The following is a 12,672-nucleotide window of genomic DNA, read 5'->3' on the forward strand; positions in this document are numbered from 1 at the left end:
GATATGAGTACAACATGCAGCAACAAAAAATCTTTGGTAATTTTCCCTATAGCATAAAATGTATGACAAATAGCAAAGCGAATTTTAAATCTAACCTAAAGTAATTTCTCTTGTACACCTCCATCTGTTCCATAGACAAATTTCTGTTTACAATCTCGTAATCAGGATATGAAAAAAAGCTTTCTTTCATGTGTGGTTGCATGACATAATGTGTTCATTAATGTTAACACAAATCATGTATACACGTCCTGCTCGTAAACAGTCTCGTTCGCATCATTTCGAGAAAAGAATCTCTCATATGATCTATGGAACATGTAACTCATTAACTAACTATTGTTCGCTTGGCAATACAGAACCGTTCAGCCACGTCATGTGCAGTAAGACAAGCATCCCCTTGAACAGAACAACAATATCTAGAGCACCACGGCTTCTCTGCACGGCAAGTATTGTTTCGGCTTCTCTTGACGTGGCAGCAGATAGTGAGGTGCCGACAATGATGAACGCAACGACAAACTGAACACAACAGTGACACCACGTCGTCTTTTCAGGGGACCTGTCCCATAAAAGGTTGTGTTTTTAGCATTCTCTTCCCCACACAGCGTCACTGGCCTGTAAAGCAGAAGTAGCTCAAAAAATGTGCTGGAAATAAGGTTTATTAGTCGAAGTGTTTCTGGAAAAATCAGATAGGTACTTCTTGAATTGAATGTTGACAACAATATTTATAAAATACTGTTAAACGGTGGTACCATGCTCTTTGGAAGCACTGGCTGCACAGCTTAGACAAGCAGTCAGACTACAGACAACATTATGCCTTAAATTTCTTCCTCTGTCGTTTATCTGCGAAAAATCTACAAAATTTGTTTTTCTGTTTGAAATATATTTAAAAATTTAGATCAAATTCATCATCTTATTTCAGAGTTTTCTGAAAATAGTAGGCAAGTGGGGTAGAGAATGTCGTTCTAATTATATGTGCCGATTTTAGTAAATTTCACTTGAGCCATTTAGGAGAAAAGTGTGACAGAAAGATAAAAATTCAGGTTTCCCGTAAATCGCAAATCAAAGTTCGTGAACTTACTAGCTTACCACTATGCAGTTTTAGAACATAAAAGCTGCATATTCCTTTTGGTCATCTATTTCTTGATCCTCCATACCCTTTATCTTCGTTCCTTTAAGTGCACTAGCCTCCTCTTTAGCAAATTCTGCAGCTCTCTTCACTTCTATTACTTGCAGCCGCTCAACAATTGTCACAATATTTAATTTTTTCTTAACATGAATCCTATAAAGTCCTCCATAGATAAAAATTAGCATTGCATTAGTTACACGTATCTTCACACTTTAATTTTTTTGTGGCCATCTGTCATTCGACTGGTCTGATGAGGCCCGCCACGAATTCGTCTCCTGTTCCGGCCTTATCATCTCAGAGTGGCAATGGGAACTTGAGTCTTTAAATGTTTCCTGGATGTATTCCAACCTCTGTCTTCCTCCACGGTTTTACCCTCCACAGCTCCATCTAGTATTAAGGAAGTTATTCCCTGATGTGTCAATGTATGTCCTACCGTTCTGGGTCTTCTTCTTGTCAGTGTTTTTCATACATTCCTTTCTTCGCCGATTCTGTAGAGAACCTCCTCATTCCTTACGTTATGAGTCCACCTAACTTTCATCATTCTTCTGTGGCCTCAAATGCTTCTATTCTTTTCTGTTCTGGGTTTCTCATTGTCCATGTCTCACATGTCTCACTGCCATACAATGCTGCGCTCCGAACGTATATTCTAAGAAATTTCTTCCTCAAATTAAGACCTATTTTTGATACTAGTAGACTGCATTTGGCCAGGAATGTCCTTTTTGCAGTGGTAGTCTGCTTTTTCTGTCCTCCTTGCTCCGTCTGTCATTAGTGTTTGCTGCCTTGTTAGAGTTTCTTTTTCTACTTCGTGATCCCCAATTCTCATCTTAAGTTTCTTGCTGTTCTCGCTTCTGATACTTCTCATTACTTTTGTCTTTCCTCGAATTACTCTCAATCTATATTCTATACTCATTACACTTTTCATTCCGTTTCACAGATCCTTTAATTCTTCTTCACTTTCACCGATGATAGCAATGTCATCAGCGAATCTTAACGTTGATATTCTTCCACCATGAATGTTAATCCCACTCTTGAACGTTCCTTTTATTTCTGTAGTTTCTTCTTCGACATATAGATGAATAGCACGAGAGAAAGACTACATCTCTTGTCATACACCCTTTTTAATCCATACACTTCGTTCTTGGTTATAAGCTCTTACTCTTCCCCAGTGGTTTTTGTACCTTCTTTCCTTATAGCTTACTTCTATGTTTCTCGGGATTTCACATGTTTTGCACCATTTGAACATTATCGATCGCTTTCTCCAGAACGACAAATCCTATGAAAGAGGCATGATTTTTCTTCAGTCGTGCTTCATATATCGACTGCAAATCAGAAGTGTCTCTCTGGTCCCTTTACCTTTCCTAGAGCCAAACTGATCGTCATATAACAGACACTCAGTTTCCTTTTCCATTCTTCTGCTATTTTTCTTGTCTGCAACTTGGATGCACGAACTGTTAAGCTGATTATGCGATGATTCTCGCACTTGTCGGCTCTTGTAATCTTGCGAATTATGTGGATGATATTTTTCCGAAAGTCTGATGGTATATAGGTAGTCTCATACATTCTACACACCATCACGAATAATAATTTTCTTGGAGCTTCCTCCAATGATTTTAGGAATTCTGATGGAATGTTATATATCCCTTCTACAATGTTTGATTTCAACTCTTCTAAATTCTGATGCAAGTACTGGATCCCCTATGTCTTACCTGTCGACTCCGGTTTTTTCTTTTATCACATCGTCATATAATTCCTTCCCGTCATAGAGGCGCTGAACGTACTGTTTCCACATATCCCCTCTCTCTTCTACTTTCAACAGTGGAATCCCCATCGTACTCTTAATGTTACCAACTTCGCTTTTAATTCCACCGAAGGTTGTTTTGACTTTTTTATATGCTGAGTCAGTCTGTCCGATAATAATTATTTTTTCCTTTGCTTCAAATTTTTCATGCAGCCATTTCGCCTTTGCTTCCCTGAGCTTCTTATTTATTTCATTCATAAGTGACTTGTATTTACGTATTCCTGAATTTCTCTGAACATTTTGGACTTCCTTTCTTCATCGATAAATTTAAGTATTTCTTCTGATAGCCATGGTTTTTCGCAGTTAGCTACTTTGATTTTCTCTCCAACTTCTGTGACTCCCTTTTTTTAGAGATGTCTGTTCCTCTTCAACTGAACTGCCTACTAAGCTATTCCTTATCGTAGCACCCATACCTACAGAGAACTCAAGCGTATCTCTTCACTACTTAGTACTTCCGTATATCACGTCTTTGTGCATTGATTCTTTCTGACTTGTCTTTTAAACTTCAGCTTACTCTTCATCGTTACCAAATTGTGTCCTGAGCCTACATCTGCTCCTGGGTACGCCATACAATCAAATAGCTGTTTCCAGAACTTCTGCCTGATCAAGGTGTAATATAACCGAAATCTTTCTTTATCTCCTGGCCTTTTCGAAGTATACCTCCCCGTCTTCTGATTCTTGAACAGAGTCTTGGCTATTACCATCTCAGATTTGTTGCAGGATTCCATTAGTCTCTCTGGGAACGTGCGTTTGAACCACAGCATTGTATGGTAGTGAAAAGTGGACTGTGGGAAAACCAGAACAGCAGAGATTCGACGCAAGAATGTTGAGAAATAGTCGGACTGACAAGGTAAGAAATGAGAAGGTCCATCGCAGAATCGGCGAAGAACACAGTATGTGAAAAATACTGACAAAGAAGAAGGGCAGTGTGGTAGGATATCTGTTAAGACATTAGGGACTGACTTCCATCGAACTAGAAGGAGCCGGCCGCGGTGGTCTACCGGTTCTAGGTGCTCAGTCCGGAACCGCGCGACTGCTACGGTCGCAGGTTCGAATCTTGCCTCGGGCATGGATGTGTGTGATGTCCTTAGGTTAGTTAGGTTTCATTAGTTCTAAGTTCTAGGGGACTGATGACCACAGATGTTAAGTCCCATAGTGCTCAGAGCCATTTTTTTAACTAGAAGGATCTGTAGAGGGCAAAAACTGTATAGGAAGACAGAGATTGGTATATATCCAGCAACTGAGGTCGCAGGTTGCAGGTGGACGTAGTTTGTAAGTGCTTACTCTGAGATGATAAGTTTTGCACTGGAGAGAAATTCACTATGAGCCGCATCGAACCAGTCAGAAGAATGATGACACAAAAAATAACGAAAAAACGGTATTGTGTTCGTTAAGGTGTTATAGTAGCTTATCCATATAACTATCTTCTTGTTCATTATTAAATCTGCTCTTGCATTACCGCTTCAATTTTGTGTTGATAATCCTGTACTCAGCTGATGGATGTCCTGTTCCCCTGCGAGCGCACGTTGATTAATTCTCACTATATCTAACTTCCTCCTATCCGTTTATAAATCCTGTAACCTACTAGCTCGATTAATGGGTGTAATTTCACAGGTTGCCCAGCAGAGGGCCGATATTTTTTTCAGTTTTTTGAAGTACACCCTTCTGGCTAGTCCCCCTCTGGAGATCTTTCCTCCAAGAGAATGCCATAAAGCCCATACAGAAGAGCCGAATGTTCCCGGAAAATATAACAGCTATAGTTTTCCCTTGCTTTCAGCCATATGGAATGCCTATATTGGTTAATTTTTCAGGCAGTTTTTCGGATTTTTGCTCCTGCTACTACTGCAGAGGGTGGTGCCCCTCCTTAGAAACCATTACTCAGTCTGCCATCCCACTGCCGCAAGGTCCATAGTTCGTCGGCGAGACGCTTCTTATTAACCTGGAATGGCGTTTGTGTGAATTACGGTATAACTGATTAAGCTTCCTGTGAAGCTCAGCTTCTGCTGACACGTCGCGGAAAAAAGTTGAAGAAACTGTATTTTGCCCTCAATATTTAAGCACGTCCTATTCTATTTTCTGAAAGCTTCAATGCGAGAGTTAAAACTGTTACATGACTATACTTCAGTTTTTGGGTGGCCTATTATATCCTTATAAAAATGAATTGTTCAGTTTCAAGACATCTAATTAGTTTTTCAATGATTCTAAAGGTGAAATTGTTAATAGAATAAGCACGTTTCAAAAACCTCGTCCCTTTCCCTAGTATGACTTCCCGATTACAACATTTTATTAGTTTCCATGTTACCTTTGACTTCAAATTTATTTATGTTTAATTACCTAGTCGCCAATTAGCGAAACTGGATCTTTCTAAATCTGTATCTCTGTTGTTTGCAGGCAATACATCAGACTAAGCGGAGGCCTTAAAGCAGCCTACGAGACAATGTACACGTACCTGTAAGTATAACTTGCTAAAACTCTGCGCTACGTTATTCCTACATTCATTATTATTACATACATTTCGTTCTTTGTTTCTTTTTTTAAATTTAGGAGGGAATACTGTTTACATTTTACACATGGTGTCCAAGAATTATGTCTCAAAAAATGATTTTACTATTTTGTACAAACTTAATCGAATCTAGAAGTTTTCTTTGGCTGCGGTTGTAAGTTGTGGTTTCATATGGCTGCTGGTAGGGTCTCCCTTACACAGCTACCTCGCTCGCTCCCTGGTTCATCACCCAGTGAGCGTCGATACCTTAATGACACGGAATCCAAAGGCGTTTAGAATTCGCCGTTTAAGGAGGTGCAATTCTTCTATAACTGTGCGGTGTGATTCTGACGAGAGTGCGGCACCTCTCTTCCTACAGCTCAAAGCAAGACAGTCGTTGTTTGTGAAAGAGGCGATCAACAGGTTACTGTCATAGACCCAATCAAGAAATCACATTCAATCGCGTTTTTCGCGTAGTCGACAAACGATTCTCGTCATGCCTGCCGCTAATTGTTATTCATGTGGCTGTCTAGCATGTTTTGAGGTGAGTTTTCAATTTCAGGCGGTACAGGACTCAGTTGTTACAAGTAATTCATGTTGGTGAGGTGCAACAACTAATGGTTTTTTTAACGAAATCACTCTGAGCATGGAGATAAGGATAACACTATCCTTCCACTTTTAGTGTAAGTGATGATGTTGCGTTCCATACGTGGAAAAGTGAACAAGTAAAAACATGGATTCACAGCAGCCATAAACCCTATTCGAGTGCAGTAGAGACTTTTATACGCTTCACGTATTTTGTGCCGTTAAACGAGAGAACATTCACAGACCATCCTTCTTTTATGGAAGAGGTGGTTAAAAGAGACGGCTACAGGTATCAAGTTCCCAAATATGTCGGATATTCCTTTTCTGTGATTGCGAGAAAAATACAAAAATTTCAGTGTACAGCAGGATGAACTACTACTGCACAGTCTTGTGCATGTTGCACCTTTTCTTAACGGTGAGAAGTGTGAAAACCATAACGGACGATCGGAAGTCGCATTGCACTATTGGCCTCTGAAGTCGCTTGAGCCGATGGTAGGTAATGTTTTTTGAATGGGAGGGAATCGAAGCGTGTTAAATGTGGCGATTGAGACGTGATGTCAAAAAGTAGATGGAATGATTAGGTATGGAATGAAGAGGTTTTCCCTCAGAATGTGGAAGAAGGAAACATGTGGAAACACTGACAAGAACAATTGACAGGACGATAGGATCTGTGTTACGACATAGGGAATAACTTCTATGGTACTAGACGGAGCTGTAGAGGATAGGAACTGTAGAGGAAGACAGAGATTGGAATACACCCAACGAATAATTGAGGAAGTATGTTGCAACTGCTACTCTGAGATGAAAAGGTTGACACTGGAGAGGGATTTGTGGTGGGCTGCACCAAACCACCAGAAGACTGATGACTGAAAAAGAAGTTTTTGGTGCGCATTTATGAAAGACCTGCAGAAGCATTGGGTGGCTTGTGCAGCCGATAGTAACATCAGTGAATGTAGTAATTCCAGACATGCTGACAGGAGTTTGACTATCGTCATCAGAACGCGAGATGTAGTTGGGTGGTGGGGTGCATTGTGCGAGGAGGTGTGGGAGGGGGGGTGCAGCACATTGAAGTTTTATAAATGATAAATTTAAACCTTGATTTCAAACATAACTAAAGAGCATTACAAGTTTGTACGAGCACACGTGTTAAATGTAAAACTTCTTTTGAAAGTACAGTGATCAAAAATGGCTCTGATCATATGGGACTCAACATCTGAGGTCATCAATCCCCTAGAACTTAGAACTACTTAAACCTAACTAACCTAAGGACATCATACACATACATGCCCGAGGCAGGATTCGAACCTGTGACCGTAGCGGTCGCGCGGTTCCAGACTGTAGCGCCTAGAACAGCTCGGCCATAAAGTACAGTGTTCGTAGTCTTATGTGTAACTTAAAATTCACCCCAAATATCTGCCCTTATTCATGCAGGGGATATAGCCTTGTGAAACCAGATGAATCTCCTTTAAATAAGCCGGCCGCTGTGGCCGAGCGGTTCTAGACGCTTCAGTCTGGGACCGCGCTGCTGCTACGGTCGCAGTTTCGAATCCTGCCTCGGGCATGGATGTGTGTGATGTCCTTAGGTTAGTTAGATTTACGTAGTTCTAAGTCTAGGGGACTGGTGACCTCTGATGTTAAGTCCCATAGTGCTTTGAGCCATATGAACCATTTGAACCAATCCTTCGAGGCAAATATTGGACTTCCTGAATGAGATTTTCACTGTGCAGCGGAGTGTGCGCTGATATGAAACTTCCTGGCAGATTAAAACTGTGTGCCGAATCGAGACTTGAACTCGGGACCTTTGCCTCTCCTCTGCAGAGTGAAAATCTCATCTGGAAACATCCCCCAGGCTGTGGCTAAGCCATGTCTCCGCAATATCCTTTCTTTCAGGAGTGCTAGTTCTGCAAGGTTCGCAGGAGAGCTTCTGTAATGTTTGGAAGGTAGGAGACGAGGTACTGGCAGAAGTAAAGCTGTGAGGACGGGGCGTGAGTCGTGTTTGGGTAGCTCAGTTGGTAGAGCACTTGCCCGCGAGAGGCAAAGGTCCCGAGTTCGAGTCTCGGTCCGCCACTCAGTTTCAATCTGCCAGGAAGTTTCATATCAGCGCACACTCCGCTGCAGAGTGAAAATCTCATTCTGGAAAAATCCCCCAGGCTGTGGCTAAGCATTGTCTTCGCAATATCCTTTCTTTCAGGAGTGCTAGTTCTGCAAGGTTCGCAGGAGAGCTTCTGTAAAGTTTGGAAGGTAGGAGACGAGGTACTGGCAGAAGTAAAGCTGTGAGGACGGGACGTGAGTCATGCTTGGGTGGCTCAGTTGGTAGAGCACTTGGCCGCGAAAGGCAAAGGTCCTGAGTTCGAGTCTCGGTCCGGCACACAGTTGTAATCTGCCAGGAAGTTTCATTGGACTTCCTGGTAATAAAAGTCTTTTATACAGGTGTCAGGGAACCTGTCAAGCCCTCAACCCACAACGTAGAGGATGATACGATTTTGGCTCAAGATTGTCTTCCTCTACACTACCTGTCTCTCTGGACTTAGGAGACCAATATTACCCCTTCTGCTGCTCAGGTGACTTCCTGAACTTTGTTGGCCATTTCTGGAATATACATCCTGCATTTTAAGTTCAACTGTAACGCTGGGAAAGGATTGTTATAAGGCACTATAAGCCGAGCCAACCGGACTAAAGTTCCTTTTTATTTTTATTTTTTTTTAGAGAGGTGTTTCTCACGCACCCATTATCCTGTTTAAAGATGTGTAATATGAGGTCTAAATCGGTGGAAAAGGAAATGCAGAGAAATTAGTATATAAATGTGGGATATATGTCTATATACACTACAATTTGAGGATGATCAGTCCATGATTGTCAACGATAAAGACGATGTAGTATATATGACGCGAAAACAACGGAAAAGGTATAAGCGATGGAGGTTAGAGATTAACTGACAGAAAACAAAGTGTCTTCCTGTGAGGACTGAACTATCCAGCATCTACGTCTATAGAGAAGAAACCGCAACTTATTCATGTTATACACATCTAGAATTTGATACGACGGGTAAGGATGTTCACAAAATTTCGAAACGAATGTGTGAGGCTCGCTTGTTTAAACGGAATCCTTTGGAGTAGCGAAATAGGAAAGAAATTGATTAAGATTATCCATGAAACTATGATCAAAAGTTCCTTGTTTTATGGGGCAGAGCCATGTAGAGAATAAGGTGAAGTTGGGGGCCACAGAAATAGATGTGTTCAGACGATCATGGGACTGTGCGGAAGACGAAAAGTACATGACGAAGAGGTTCAATTACGAAGGGGTGTAGAAGGGTCATTAACAACCGTCATGGAATAGGAACAAATAATGTTCGTTCACATTTATGAATAGAGCATTCCTGCTCACTTTTGGGTCCCTATCATGGTGCATCCCTGTCCCGAACTGCATTTTGCACATTTTGTTTCGATTCGGAGGTATTTGATGTGACAGAATTATATGGAACACCCTACACATGTTATGTTTATGTCTGACAGATGGATGAGTCCAGGTTATCTACGAAGGTCATTCTGTGTATGCAACCGAACCGCAGGAAACGCTGAAGGCAGGAGAAATCCCAAGTAGAGGGAACTGTAAAAGCAATGGGATCAAGAGAGTTAAGAGAAGATGAATGGAACGCTAGACGTTTACGAAAATTGGCTGTCGAACAACGCTGGAAGGTGTTCTAACACAGATCTACGGGGTGTTCCATCTAACTCTGGCACCTCGTATATTTCCGAAACGAAACAAAATGTGAAAAATGCAGTTGGCCAGAGGCTCACATGTGAGCAGGAATGCACCATTCGTAAATGAAACAGACATCACTTTCAACACAAAGTTACGGTTTTTTAAATGACACATGTACGTTTTTTCTACCCAAATGACAGTCAGCGTCGGTAGACTTGTTTTCACTTTTCTGAAGGTAGTATCTTCGGAAATACGTCGATTTAAAAGGATGGCAACGGCGCCACAGTTTCTGCCATAATGCACATAGCACGGTTTGCCTATGACAGGTATCAGGACAGTGCAGGCAACGCATTACGGTAGAAACTAGAGCACCATTTCCATTACTTAAAGTCTAAGTGTTCCAGAATGTATATGATTTGGATCACTAAAAAATAGAAATAAAAGCAAAAAAAGTAAAAAATTAAAAATCTTAGTTTTGCCTTGAAAGCGATGTTTGTTTACTTGTAGGGACTGTGTATTTCTGCGTATTGTGAGAGCCCCTGACATAGATGCACCCATGGCCAATCGTACTTTTCACTCCTTGTTTCATTTTGGAAATGAATGAGGTGGCAAAGTTAGGTACGACATTCTGTGTACTAATAATAATATCGGTAGGTAAAGATACTTCACATTTGAAATGTGGCGCACAAACTCTTTTTGGTTCTCTTTCAAATGTCATGTGTCGACAAATCTTGCGATAAATTGGCTCGTTTATGAAATGTTAAAATATTACCATTAGTGTATAAAAAAGGATAGAGACAGAAATCACAACTTCAGGAAGACCTCCCTTTGGTTTCCTGTGAAGCGCTGGAAGTTACAACATCGCGACTGCCAGCTGCACCGAGTTATAACGGCGACGCGGCCTTATTCGTTTGCCGTCCCGCGTCGGCGCTCATCCATCGTCTCTGGAGAGCGCCGGGGATTCGCGGCGAGTCCTCTAGTTACAGGCGGCAATGAGGCGCTCTGAAGAACGGGGCCGTTTTTCTCGGAAACGAACTGCTGCCAGTGGCGATGGCCCGGCCGGCTGGTAACGGGCCGCGTTATTTACCGACGTTGCCGTCGCGGGCCGACCGCCGCGACGGACGAGTCGATCCCACGCCGCCAATCGATTGACCCACCAACGAGACAGAGAGAGAGAGGGAGAGAGGGAGACAGAGAACGGGAGACGGAGAATGAGACGAGGAGCAGTGGGCGCCGCTCCATCATCTCGCGGCCGGGCCAGCCCCCTCGAGCGTTCGCTCGCCTCTCGCTCCGTTGTTTTTCGTTCCCGCGAGTGCAGTGCTGGCAACGACAGAGACATTATTTTCGCAACATCTCGCGCCGTTGTTACGTCCCAACTCTCCCGCCGAGAGTGCGTCCCGCGGCAGATCAGTGACCCACTTCTATTTTGGCTGAGCTTCCCTGACCTAACGCCTGCATTAACCCACTTCTGTTCTGGACTTGTAATGCAGACACACGTAAGCTATCGGTGTAATAGCACAGTCTCCAGATTCGCCATTGCTGCAATGCTTGGCTGCAGGAAAACTGATGTGCGGCGTTTACATTTCTAGCGAAGCTCTAGCTGAGACTGGATAAAGTTTGTGGATGACATTATTTGTGAAGTTGTTTAAGTAACAGTGCCACAAGAGAAAAGGCACCTCAGGACCACGAAGAGAGTCCGAAAAACTAGTGTTCCAACTGTTTATGTCCTCTAAGTCATTCGACGGCTGCAGGTAAACCAATAGATACTTTTGTCTTTCTCCGGAGTCATAGCCGAGGCCAAAAGTCCAGTTTACTTTATACGTATGTACGACGTGCGATGAGAAAGTAAGGGGAACCTCTGTTTTTTCTTCACGAATCTTTATTTATTCATCAACATCAACTTTGTCCCCTTCAAAGTAATCCCCCTATGATATAATACATTTATGTCAGCGCCTTTTTCAATCTTGGAAGCACTTCTGGAACTCAATTTCGTTACGGTGTTCAGCTCCCTCTGCGATTCGTTTTATCTCATAAGTGGTGGCAAAACGACGTTCTTTCATGGTTGTCTCAGCCTCAGGAACAGAAAGAAGTCGCAGGGGGCTATATCCAGCGAATACGGTGGCTGAGGACGCATAACGGTTTTGTTTTTTGCCAAAATATCACGAACAAGGGTTGAGGAGTATGCGGGAGAGTTATCGTGATGCAATTTCCACTAGTGGTTTGGCCACAATTCCAGTCGTTTTTGCAAACGGCGCATAACTTCCAGGTGGTATTCCTTATTGACCACACTACCATAACCCAGGAAGTCATGATCGGCTATCCCATTGTAGTCCAAGAAGAAAGTGAGAACAGCCTTTACTTGTGATTGAACTTGTCGAACTTTTTCGGTCTTAGCTGTAAAGGCATTTTCCATTTTTGACGAATGGGCCTTGGTTTCCACGTCATTCCTGTATACCCTTGATTCGTACTGTAACGCTGCGCTTTGTGCACACACGATACTCTTTTACGCCTGTACTATGGTAAGTTGACGGGCTTCACCTTGTGAGAAAGGATTTTTGTATAGATATTGACCGCGTGTACCTGAATGGAGGCAAATCAGACTTACATTCACTCTGTAATAACAATGATACGTCAAGCAAGTCCGAAATGAAACTACACGTCAGGACGGACAAGAAACAACACAGAAGATGCTACCAATTTGTTAATAATATGGTCTCCAGCCTAATTAGGCATTAACTGCGTTTCTTCCCTGTACAAGTTGATTTACGTTCAAGCAAAACAACACATTAGTAACACAGCATAATATGGTAAATTTTAGAACCAGAAAATCTACTGAACTGATAATTTCACTTTTTGTACTAATATGGATAAACCATAAATACATAAAACTACACTATAATGTTTACTACAAAACTTCGTACTGTCTATTGATCTGATTAAAATCGGTCATAGGTTACCCTAGAAATAGCACTTTCGAATCAC

General features: G+C 42.1%; 1 long non-coding RNA gene across 1 annotated transcript in view; it reads left to right on the forward strand.

Moving 5' to 3' along the window:
• Positions 1 to 12,672, forward strand: part of LOC124790048 — a 731,797-nt gene that overhangs the window by 466,946 nt on the left and 252,179 nt on the right. Inside the window, exon 3 of the long non-coding RNA XR_007016209.1 lies at positions 5,313 to 5,372. This is a non-coding gene — a long non-coding RNA (uncharacterized LOC124790048). The remainder of the gene's footprint in view (positions 1 to 5,312; positions 5,373 to 12,672) is intronic.

The sequence above is a fragment of the Schistocerca piceifrons genome, chromosome 3 (assembly GCF_021461385.2).
Source record: "Schistocerca piceifrons isolate TAMUIC-IGC-003096 chromosome 3, iqSchPice1.1, whole genome shotgun sequence".
Taxonomy (NCBI): Eukaryota; Metazoa; Arthropoda; class Insecta; order Orthoptera; family Acrididae; genus Schistocerca; species Schistocerca piceifrons.